This window comes from Melozone crissalis, unplaced genomic scaffold, assembly GCF_028551555.1.
Source record: "Melozone crissalis strain CALT ecotype California unplaced genomic scaffold, PUWL_Pcris_2 ptg000111l_1, whole genome shotgun sequence".
Taxonomy (NCBI): Eukaryota; Metazoa; Chordata; class Aves; order Passeriformes; family Passerellidae; genus Melozone; species Melozone crissalis.
In genome coordinates this window covers 8,280,902-8,293,371 of record NW_026535888.1, presented here as the reverse complement: position 1 = coordinate 8,293,371, position 12,470 = coordinate 8,280,902, and the positions used below count along the sequence as shown (strand labels likewise).

Sequence of the window (12,470 nt, the reverse complement as noted above, 5' to 3'; positions counted from 1 at the left end):
GCACTGATCCCCTTGTGTGATCTGAAATACCTGATGGCTGCAAACCGTTACTCCTCTTTCTACCAGAAAGATTTTCTGTTATTTCCAACCTCTCTCATTCTCTGGAATTAATTTTATCCTTCTATCATGTAAGAAGTGGACTGATGAACTCCAGACTTCATGACAGGCTCCTCACAAACACATTCTTGTGTTAACACACTGAGGTGTCTCAAAGATGTGATCACAAGGAAAACACTTCCTCAGCCCCCTGAGCCAAGTCTCACGGGATTACATAGTTTAAAAGACAAAAACACGTGAAAAACTTGGATAGACCATGTTTCTACAATGAAAATATTGATTTTATGACTTCCTTTTGAACACCTTCAGGTTAGTGGGGAGAGAAAATAAGTCAGCCCCCCAGAAAATGGCAGCTGGACCACCAGATATTGCTGAGTCAAGCTCAAGAGATCACCCTTAGGGTGAGTACAAAAACCAGTGAGAGGAACCACCACTGTGAGCAAAGCTACAACAGTCACTACTGCTCATGGCTGTGGAAGAAATTAAATAAAACCTTGCAGGATTTCAATAAAAATTTCTTTCCTATGCAAAAATAAACCCAAAAGACCAACTCACACACAAAAAAAACCAAAAAAAACCCCAAACCAAAAAACAAAACCAAAATAAACCCAACAAAACCAGCATGGGTCTTGGATCAAACCAAAACCATCCTGACATGTATCACTGTGAGCAGACCTAGCTCTCCACAAAGACTGAAGAGGCTGCAATAAAGACAACATATTTGGCACACTCCAGGAACAGGATACCAGGCTGAGAGAAATGGAGAGATGAAAGGGCTTCAAATAAAAGACAAATAAGATAATCTGACTTGAGTCTGCTAAAGGAAGCCCCTTAAGAGGATGAATTTTCTCAGCACAGACATGTTTACTGATGAGCTGGGAGTTACAGCTCTGTGAATGCCATTTCTGTAGTGAGGGGGGAGAGCACTCCAGCCCTGCTTGGAAAAATCCTCCTTGGAAAGAAGGGGCTCTGTAGGAGAGATGGGGGTAGGATGGTGGGGAGGGACAGAGAGCAGAGATCTCTGCAGCCAGGGCTGGGAACCTGTGGGTTATTGCAAAGGGCCTGGGTGCAGGGCCCTGCTGGGAGCTGCCAAACACAGCTCAGAGCAGGGCCCAGAGAAGAGAGGGGGAGAGAGTGAGAGGGGTAAAGAGAGTAAAAGGGTAAGAGCACAAGGTTCCTGTTACAATACCATAAATCTTCTTCTGTGTTATAATATTCTAATTCTGAGAATTAGAATATTCTCATTCTCACTTAACCAATCTAGTACAAGATACAAATCCTACAGCATTTCCATACAGCCTATAAGAATCACTACATGACCACACTGGGTTACATTTTAAACCCTAAAAACTCCTCTTTGGGCCCCTTCTGCCAAGCTGGCAGGGTCTGCTCTGAGCCTTGGGCCTGTCTGCAAGCAGAGGGGATTGTTTGATCCAAAGGGGATCACCTTCAGCTGGCCATGCCATTGTTTTCCAGTTGAGTAACTGAGGGATCTCAAAGCTTGCTTTCAATTCAATCTCGCTTAGAGTTTCCATATTCTCAAAATCTTTTGCCAGGCAATCATATTTATAAGGCTTTCCTGTTTCACCTTCCCCAACAGGGCTTGACTGCTCTGAGAAGTTCACACACTGCTGAAAAATCAGAGGTGCTTTTAAGACTGGTATTGGTTTCCCACCCACTCCAATAGAAAGAAACCAGTGCAAAACCTAATGCAGGGAACATGGAGTCATGGAGTGGTTTGGGTCAGAAGGGAGGTCAAAGATCCTTCTGTTCCAACCCCTGGACATGGGCAGGGATTCACAGCACTCACAGGATCCTGTGCTGCTCCTCCCCACACAGAACCATGTCCTAGGCTTGAAGCCAGGGCCTGGGCTGCCTCCCACTGCAGTGGCCCACCTTGAAATCGTGCTGATGTGGCACAGACCTCATGTAATCACACAAATCCCCTGTGGTAACAGCTAGGGGTGAGGAAACTTCACCATGCTCCAGAATTATTTCAGCAAGTCCTTCATGGCTGGTCCTACTGCTGAAGTCACTTTGAGGTTCTCCCTCTGAGCTGAGCAATGCCCATGTCCCACATCCCAGTGTGAAAGATGCCACCAACACTCTCCATGACTCTTCTGGAGTTTTGGGAAAAGCTGCAGATCTCTGTTTCTGGGTGTAAGCAGAGACATTTCTGACTGTACCTCCACAGAGCTCTCCCAAATGCACTGTAACAAAACTCCACACAGAGATCTGCTTTTTGGACAGGTAAAGTGCCTGTTACACATAGAAAACAAAACACTGCTGGACTTCAGTGCCATATGGGAAGAAGATGCCAAAACAAGGAACTGAATCTGTGTGCCCAAGGCTGCTCTTTCTAACACTGAACCATCTGTGTCACAGCTATTTTGTGTCAGCAGGACTCCCATAGACAGCTAAAAGTTAAAGTCTCCTGACTTTAGAAGAGGAATGGCCTGGGTTATAGACTGGCACAGCAGTGTATCCAAACCACTGAGGACAACTGGAAATAGAGAAGATTTATCACACATGAGGCTCTGGCATATTCTGCCCATCCCCTGACACCCTGGTGACTGGGAACCAGCCCACAGGCCAGGTTTGCAGTACCTGAGTTTCCTTTCATGGCAATCCCAGAACATGGAGAGGTGCAGGACACGGTGCACCCCACATTCCTGTGCTGGGTCATGCCCTCCTTGCCTGGGGACAAGCTGGAGGGTGAAGCTGGTGCTGCCGGGCACCCTGAGGGTGCAGCAGCCTGTGCAGGCATAGTGGGAAGCCCAAAGTGATGCAGGCAGTATAGGAAGTTTTGCAGCACTGTGGCAATTTCAGCCTGCACCGAGCCACATGCCAAAGCTAAGAGCTATTACTGAAAGCAGATGGCTTCCAGGAGACCTTGAAATGGGATTCTGCCCAGGGCACTTACAAAGTCATCCCTCACAAAAGCACACAACAGGATGCTTCAAAGTCTTTAAATAAGAATTTAAACAGGAGTACATTAAAAACCAGTGCATGGTTTCCATATCAGCCCCAGACAGGCCAGTGCAGCCCCCCTTGCACAGTCAGCTGTGGCTGCTTTCCCAGACAGCAGTTACAGGGTGATGGATGTGGCCCCAGAAAGGGCTCCAGAAACTCTTCATGGGTCTTTGGTTGACACCCAGTAGATATATGTATGTATAACATGTTTAATCAACCTTTTATCCTTACTTCTCTATTGGACTCTATTAAAAAATAAATTCTTTATGGCATGGAAGATATAGGAGGACAATGTATTCCTATGGAAGGAGAAAGAGGAGGCAATCCAGAAGGAAAGGACTGATTTCCAGTGGTGTCTCTATTGGAAATGTCAAGACAGACTGTGCAGTGATGCTGCAAGCAGGATGTGAGAATTCCTCAAAGAAAATGTTGCATTAACTATTTCTAGTCATGTAAGTTTGATAAAGTTTCAGCAGAACATCCTCAGGAGACCATAAGCAGGGAAAGGCAGCTTGAGGGGGAATAAAAAAGCAAAGGGATGGTAATTAGGGGACACAACAGAAATGTAAATGAGGAAAACTCTGCAAAGAGAGGGGAAGGAGATGACCCAATCCCTTAAAGTACCCTGTATCTCACAAGCAGGAGGGAGGAGGTGATCCTCAGGGAGAGACACACGGGGCAAGGGTTTCCACTGAAATGGCAGGGAGGGAAATGAGAGTTCAGGCAGAACAAACCAGCCCTGAAGAAAAGGTGAGGGACAAAATCACCACTCTCTAATAAGCTAAATATTGAGGCATGGGGGATGATGATGGTTACATACACCTACAATTACATCTTCCTTCTCCTTTCCTCCTATAACCAACCCCAACAATTAAATGGAATGCTTAGCAATATCCCTTGGGAAAATACAGGAATGAAAACTCATCCTCAAGCCTCACATGGCATCAAAGGATGCTGAGGATGTTACTGGAGTGCCTGAAGTGCTCTCTTTCCTCATCCAGCACAAAGGAATGACCTTCCATGGAGTTAAGCATTTCTTACCTTCCTGAGGTCCAGCACCAACACAAACACGTCCTTAATGACAAAGGGGAGGAGGGAGGGGGACACAACTCCAGTCACACTCAAGGCTGAATCCTTCACAGATCCACACACAAATCCTGTCCCTGCCTCAACATCCAACCTTCCAAACCTTCCAAATGCAACTCCCTCTGCCCTCCTGAACCTGCCCTCTCAGAGAAGACCCCTTTAATGTGTGTGTATATATATATATTAAAATTTACCCTTAGACAAAACTCAGGGTCTCCCTGGCAGGAAGCACAGCCAGCCTCCCCTCCAACCCTTCCAGCAGCCGATTCTTCTTATGCAAACAAAGGACAGATGAGAAATAGTTCTTACTGATCTGCCCCATCTGCTAAAGAAATGAAAAAGATAAAATCTCCAAACCCTCAGGGTATGGAGCAGAGCCACAAAACCTGGATTTACCCTTGTTGGAGCGGAAGGGGAGTCAGTCTCTGCTGCTTGGAGCGCTGAGACAGAGATAATCCAGCCCTGAGAGAGGGAAAGGAGGATGTCTGGGGAGGGAAGGATGTGAAAGGATCATTCCTCCCAGTGCCTGGTCTGTTCCAGCCCAATCAAGGCGAAGGGCTGCCCAGGAGAAGAGCTCCTCAAACGCACTGTACCCCAAGGGAATGGTGTGCCAGGGCAGGAAACAAGCATCCTTCTTCTATTTTCTCACTCGTGTAGAGAAATATTAATTCATCTATTTCTTAGGAAAAAGAAAGGAAATTGTTACAGTGCAACATGTCAAGAGAAACCAACAGAGCCAGGCTCACTGAGGATGGGTATTAATTACTGCTTGCTATTTTTAATCTGTGTATAACTCTGGTCTCATCTGTGACTTAAGATAAAACCCCAGTATTCAAAACTATGTATGTACTCAAATAGAAATATCCTCTACTGGGTACAAAGTCTGGATACAGAAAAAGTATAACATGCCCATCAAAATTACACTCAATTTTAATAACAAAAGAAAGAATAATCTAGACGTAGACAGAAATATTAGCTCAGGAGAATTACTCCCAGAGAGGAAAAATCACTAGCCAGTTTCTTCAGGAAACCCTGAACAGATTGCTGTTAATTGTGTAATGAAAAAGTTGTTAGGCTGCTTTACATTCCTGAAGGGCCAAGAGTTTGGACAACTAAAAAATATCCTGTGAGGCCCTTTTTTAAAAAAGCCAAATCATGACCACAAGCAACCAAAAGTCCATCCTGCAGCTCTGCAAGTATGTTCAGTGTCTGCCAAGGAGCTAATGAAAACAAGGCACTCTGAGAGACTGTATCTGCTCGGCATTCAAGTACCTGCTGGACATTTTGTACAGCTTATAAAGCCATAAAATATCACAGGGCATTTACAGATTTTCCAGCTGACAACAATATGAAATAAGTGAGCAGCCCCAGAACACACTGAGTGCTCTGGTCAGGCACAGGATAATGCTGAACAGATACCACCACATACACACACACATATATATATATATATATATATATATATATAACTGGAGACTCTGCCAGCAGTGTGCAAGATGTGACCAAAGCTCATGGTGATGGAAAAGGAGCCAAGATTCAAAATCCCACCATAGTGCTGGAACAGCAGCAGCACTGCCCAGATTTACAGTGCAGGGCTTGGAAATGCCCAAGGGAAACAAAGCCCTCCTGCCCTCTCCAGGCACAGCAATTCACCACCAAGGGATGGTGCCACCTCCTGCCATGCTGGAGATGTGGCACTGTACAGCCAGGTAAAACCCTCCAGTGTGGGGCTGTGGCAATGACAAATGACCTCAGGAGCCAAGTGACAAGCCAGGTCAGCCGGTTTACCCCACTTGTGGTAAGAGTTAAGGGCTCCAGGTGAGCAGCAACGTGATGGAACTGACACCTGCTGCTCACCACTGGCCAATATCCTCTGGAAAATGTCAACTGTACATAACAAGCACTACAGCATTTTTCTTCTCTTGGTAGCTTGCCAGAAGAGAATGTGAAATATCAAAATGATTAGGTTAAAGTACAGCAATACCAGCCTGAAATCAAGCAAAGCTCCTTAATCTCAGAATAGTCAGGCACTGGAGTGAATTGCTGAGGAAGGAGGAATCACCATCTCTGGAAATCTTAGAACACCCTAGAGAAACCTCCAGGAAACATTAGGTATGGGTGATCCTTCAAGGTCACTTCTAGAAACACTGAAACCACAAGACTTTCTGCATAGGTACCTCCCTGATCACACAGCCACTGCACAATTTTAATGGACTGCAGCATCTAAGACCAAAAAAAAAAAGTAAAAAGACCAAAAAAAAAAAAAAAAAGGAACCACAGTGAGCATACAGAGAGCAGCAGTCTCTGGGCTGTGTGAACAGCCACTCAATTTATTTTTAGAAAGCAGAATTGGTACAACTTCCTCCTCAGTCCACATCAGACTCCATCAGCTCTTCTGCCTGCTCTCTACTCCTTCACTTAACTAACAAGTATAGAGCAGAAATTTCTCCTACCTTATGTGTTGCAGCTGGGCAGGAAAGGCACAAGTGGGGAGCGAGGGGCCCTGCAGCAGTGAGTGAGCACTGCTGGGAGATGCCAGCACTCTGCAGAGCTCCCAGTACATTCAGCCTGAGCTCAGGTAACCACCCTCACCTTGAGCCATCACCTCTGCAGACCAGCTGGTTTCAGGGACGTTCAACTGCACTGTGGGGATGTTTTGTGCCTCCCAGAGCCAGAGCCAAGCCCAGGTTCCTGCCCCAAAGTCCTTCCCCCCTGAGAAGATCTATGGAGTAACCACCCACTACTGATTGTCTATGAAGAAGACAACTCCAGAAATTAATTAATTCCTTCTAACTCATAGGAGTGGCTGGAAGTGAAATGCAAGTCCAGCATAACTCAGCAGAAATCCTGGCTTTTACTAAGGAGCCAAAATACTAGCTGTAGGCAGGTCAGAAGTCGGTGATTATATGTGGGTTGCTTTTGAAAACTCTCTGAATATTTAAGATGGATATACACATGTAAGGTTGTCAATGACAATGAGCCATCCTAAAGCTGCTGCTCCTCCGTGTCCCCCACGGTGTGTGCAGCCCAGACTGGCCCCTGGCTTGGCTTCCCCCCAGCTGCAGGGACACAGGGAGGGCAGGCAGGCCCTGGCAGGGGCCCAGAGAGGCTCCCCCAGCCAGGAGGGAGCGAGGGGGAGCAGGGAGCACAGGCTGCCCTCCCGCTCGCCGCACACACAGCTGGACACGCATCCCACTGCTGAGGGCTCAGCACGGGGGAGGAGACAGGGGCTGCTCCAAAGGGGAAAGGGAGGGAGGCCAGGAGCAGGGACACCCTGCACAGGGGAGGGCAGAGCAGATGGAAGCTGGGCAGGCACTGGCAGCAGGTGTTCCAGCATGAGGTGACTGCAAGCAGCAGCCGACGGGACCGTGGCTCGCTCGGTGGAGCACAGATGGGCTTCGCCCTGTGCAGCCTCTGCCAACACTGAACTCAAACACTCTAAGTGTCCCCCAGCTCTTCCCAGGCACAAACCCCATTTTTCCTGGCAGGATCTTTTCCTGTGGTCAAACATCAGCAGCACCCTGAGCAATCAGAAGGATGCACCCACTTCCCTCCACCCCCAAGCAAACCGCAGCAGATGTCACTCCAGAAATGGGTGAACCAAACTTGCTCCCTTGCCACAATATCTAGGAGAAAGGACCTGGAAGGGCCAGGAGAGAGGAAGAATTGCAGGAAATTCAATGGGCAAAGATTGAACTTCACAAATTTCCACTGCCATCTACTCCTACAGCTTCTGTTGTTGAAAACAAACCCCAGCCACAGGAAGGTTTCTGGGCTGCTCCCACTGTGGCAGTCTGGAAAATGTACAAGCTAACTGGAGCTGGGTAACTCTGAGCACATTGGCTGGGAGGAGGCACCTCCAGCAGGAGTTTCTTTTCTGACTGCTGATAACACCATTCAATTTATAATACAAACAGAAAAAAACTTCTGAGCAAGAAATGGAGAGCGGCAGCAGCACAAACTTGTGCCAGGGAAAAACAGCCCTGCCTGAATTCCCACGTCAGCTCCCTTGTGCTGGCAATGACCACACTGACTGTGCTCTGTTTCCTCATCTCCAGTGACATATTACCAACCAGCCTGTGGAGCTGCAGGGGCCACTTCCCTCTGCTGATCAAGGCAGCTCTGAGGAAGCCAAGTGCTTTAGATTCATTCCCCAGACATCACCTGTCCATCTGGCCTGTTGGACGAGGCTGCCACGCAAACAGCAGAGGCAGCAAAACAGACATTCATCTTTTCCTTCAGCTCTCAGCCAAATTCTTGGTTTTTTTGCTCAGGATGAGTCTGCATAAAAGTGTGAGATTCAGCCCAGTAGGAGCAGAGGCACACACAAACTCTGCTTAAATCCCTGCTAGAGAGGCAGAAACATTTGGTAGTGAAGACTGCAAACTGTGTCTAAATCTGCTAGAGGTGGTGTGTGTAAGAAATCTGGGTAAAAGAGGTAAATATTACTCTGTTTTTAAAGGGAATTGAATGAAAATAGAGATCTCTGGGAATTAAGTGTTTTCAGCAGCAGACAAGCTGCAGTGATGTCCCTGTACTGATCTCTCCTTCTGCTCACAATTGAAACCACCTCTGAAATGTCCTGCTAAGGGAGATTGCCACCCAGGACGAGCACAGCTTTGCAAAGAGGAGGAGCTGCTGATCTCCAGGGCTCAGGTGTCCCCACCACTCTGACACCACTGTTCAGGTCACTGGATTTGCTCACTCCAAGCCCAGTGAGACCTGGTGATACACAGGGAAGATCTTTTTGCTTCCTGCTGCTCTCAGACTTGCACTATCTGGTTAAACACACTGCAAATGTTTTATAACAGCTTCCACTGGTAGATATTTAAGCTGGGTAAGAAAGGGATTTTTTACAACTGTATTAAAGCCAGAAAAAGCATTTCCTTTAGGATCAGGCTGTGCTATCTTGTAAATGAAGTGGGATGAAGCATTTATGTCTCAGCTTGGAGTGCAGATGCTACACCCGGATGTAGTGCTGGGGTGAAGGAGGGGTCACAGTTGCAGTTCTGCTACACTGAGAGTTCAATTGTGGAGATAATTTTTACCTTGGCATGCCTCTGAATTATATATATGCAGGAGATTAACCACCTCACAAGAGTAGCTGGCAGCCAGAGTTGCTGCTCTGTCCTCAGTGCATCTTCCCTCACTTCTCAGGGACCCCTCCTTGTCAGGAAACTTGTCAAGCACAAATGGATGCATAAAGGACTCAAAATCTCTTTGTCTCATCGCAAAAACTGAATTGCAGTAGCAGGCAAGGAAAAGGAGAAAAGGCAGGGTGGAAGATGCAAACATTACAGCTCAAACAAGAGCCCCAAACACACCAAGGTTTAACTCAGCACAGCTCTGAGTTCACGTTGATAACACCTACTCCAGATTTGCAAACAGGAGCTCACCGAGCACACCAAGTCCTGTCACAAACACACAGTTAACAGCACAAACAGGCAAACATGTGATCTGCACTGCTTGTCATGTAACAGTGATGAGACAGACCCAAAACAGGGTCACTTGGGCCCAGAATATTACAACTGCTCTGCAGAGTCCTGTTCTGACTGACCACGGTACTTTGGGTGAAGTGTGAATGGGAGCAGAACCTAAATCAGAGACAGAGGTCAGCAAGGCTGACATGCCCATGTGAGAAGGGAGAAACTGATCTTGCTCAGCTCAGGGAGAGGGAAAAAAAGTCTTCAAATGCTTCTAACTGAGCTGCAGACGTAGGAAGTGATGTGTGGAGTAGGGTGCTCCCCACGAGCTCTGGACATCAGAAAAAGAACAGGTTTAAAGTGCAAGACAAAGATTTAGATTAAACACCCTGAAAAATCTCTGTAATGATGGGGAGGCCTAAGTGTGGGCATACACCACCTGCACAGGATATGGAAATGCCAGCATGAAGAGCTTAAAAGAAGAACTATTACCCAGGAAGGGTTTAGAAGCCGACCTGACCTTACCCAGGGTTGGGAAACAACCAGGACATCTCTGGAGATACCTGATGTCTGAGACTATGAAACAAAGTCTCAGACATTCCTTTAAATCAGACATAGGGCAGGGACACAACTCCCACAGCACTCCTGTCTAGGCTGAAGCACAGCTACTTGATTAATAAGATCATCATTTAATACCTTAACAGAATCTTTTACTTACAGGCACCATGTTGTCCTGCAAAATTCATCAGGTTTCCACAGAAGTGCCCCAAGAAAAGCAGATAATCAAGATGCAGAATTGTTGCATGCTAAGATGCAAATAGTCAGCATATCTATCGCAAACAGAACACACTCAAACTTTTAATTAAATAAATACTTTAAATAGCACAGAAATACTTGCATTTCCCTGGTGCCCATTGTAAAGGACTCCCTGATTTCCATCTGCATTTTCATACCATCTACTGGGCACATCCTGAACTACCCACCAGCACATGCAGGGCTGCATACCACGGCAGCTCGTCCCAAGCTGAGACCCCCATGAGCCGAGTTTTGTTCCCCATATTAACACCAAGCCACATGCCAGTGCCTGAAATAAAGCACAAGGAATGACACCACCATCCCACGCTCCCAATATTCCCAGCAAACACATATGGACAGCACAGCCTGGCCAGCAGAAGCTGAGAGTAAGACAGGAAGGCGACAGGAGGAGGCCCAGCCCGCAGCGAACCGAGGTGGGAGAACATTTTCCCCCAATATTACTGGCTGCGAACTGCAGCGACCACATGGCTGTTCCCAGCCACTCAGTGCACGCTGTTTACTATAAACAACAACAGTAAACACAAACTCAGCCAAAAAAATCCAAGCCGGAGACCCCAGAGCTGGGTCTGCACATCCCGACGTTCCCCATGGAAATAGTTTCATGTTCAGCTGCTGAACCTAAACCACCCGAGGCCCAAGGGAGCCGAGCTGCTCAGCGCATCCCAAACTCAGGCTGCCTGCTCGGATTTGCCAGCTCTACCTTCAGTCATCCACACTCCAAAGTGCTGCCACAGTTTTACACGGGAGCTTCAAAGAGCTGGCGCATTAAACCTGCGCGGCAGGAGCCAGCCGTCACCGGGGTTATTTTTAAACATCTCGCTGTGCACGAAACGCTCAAATCTTGTCTCGCTCCCAGCTCCATCCCAGCGCTGGGCTCGGGGCGACTGCGAAGGAGGCGCAGCTTTTCCCCAGGCACGGTGGTGATGGGATTTCTCCCTGGGGTCACCAATGCCACCTCCAGCAGCAGGATCTGCTCGGAGCACCGGGCACCAGCTCCACACACACACTGGGGTGACAGCACGGTGTCACCGAGCCCCTAAGGGCTCACGGGGGAGGAAGGGCACAAACCCCCGCGGGCACAGCTCGCAGACAGGGCCACCTCCTGCAGCTCGGTCCCGCTTTCCCTTTCCTGCCGGGAGCGCCCGGCCGGTACCGAAACACGCCGGGGAAGGGGCAGCTCCGGCCGGCCCCAGAACCGCTCCGAGGCCTCGGGGCGAGGCGGTACCGCGGCTGCCCGAGGCCCTGCCCGGGGACACCCGGCACAACAACAAAGCCCTGGAAGAGGCTTCCCCGGGAGGCACAGCCCGGCCGGGCAGCCGCGGGGCTGGGGAGCCGCGGGGCGCTGCCCGGCCGCCGGGAGGGCCGGTCCCGGACGGGCACCAGCAGGTGCGGCCGGTGACAGCCGCCCCCGGCCCGGGCACCGCGCGGAAGCGGCGGCCGGGCCGCGCTGACAGAAGGGATGAGATCCGGGCCGGGCTGCGGGCCCGATTCCCGCCCGAGCCCCGTCGCGCTTCCCCGGCCGGGCCGGACCGGACCGAGCCCGGCCGAGCCGCCCGCCCCGGGCCGCCCGCTCACCTGCGCGGCCGCCGAGCGCTGGCGCTCCTCAGTCCCTCGCCGCCGCCGCCGCCGCCATGTTCGCGCTGCGCAGGGAGGCGGGGAGGGAACGAGAGGGAACGGGAAGGAGCGAAGGGGGAGCGGCGGGGGATCGGGGAGGAGGGACCGGCGGCCCGACCCGACCCGGCCCAGCCCGGCCCGGCCCCGCGCCGCCCCCGCCGCCGGGACGGCTCCGGCCAGCGCCGGCGCTTCGGCAGCTGATCGGCCGAGGCTCGGAGAGGCTCGGCTGGGTCGGTGCGGCTCCACTCGGCTCGGCTCGGTTGGGTTCGGCTGCGTTTGGTTCGGCTCGGTTTGTCTCGGCACGGCTCCCCTCTGTTTCGGCGCAGCTCGGGATCCGGCAAGGCTCCTCTGGGCTCGGCTCCGCTCGGCCGGGTTCGGCCCGTCCCGGCTCGGCCCGGTTCAGCCGGCTCGACTCGGCTCGGCTCGGCCCTGCTCGGCTCCGCTCGGCCCGGCCCTCACAAACTCCTCCACCGTCGCTGAGCCCCGTGGGCCGCCCCGGCC

The 12,470-nt window shown here is 50.2% G+C and overlaps 1 protein-coding gene across 6 annotated transcripts in view; it reads right to left on the bottom strand.

Annotated features, from left to right (window-relative positions):
- Nucleotides 1–12,047, bottom strand: part of SCMH1 (Scm polycomb group protein homolog 1) — a 62,571-nt gene extending 50,524 nt beyond the window's left edge. For 3 of the 6 annotated variants that reach the window (XM_054292659.1, XM_054292658.1, XM_054292660.1), the window contains exon 1: nt 11,931–12,047. The gene's annotated coding sequence lies outside the window, so the exon portion shown is untranslated. The remainder of the gene's footprint in view (nt 1–11,930) is intronic. The other 3 variants (XM_054292656.1, XM_054292661.1, XM_054292657.1) reach the window with 1 other exon arrangement.
- Between the last annotated feature and the right edge of the window lie 423 nt (nt 12,048–12,470).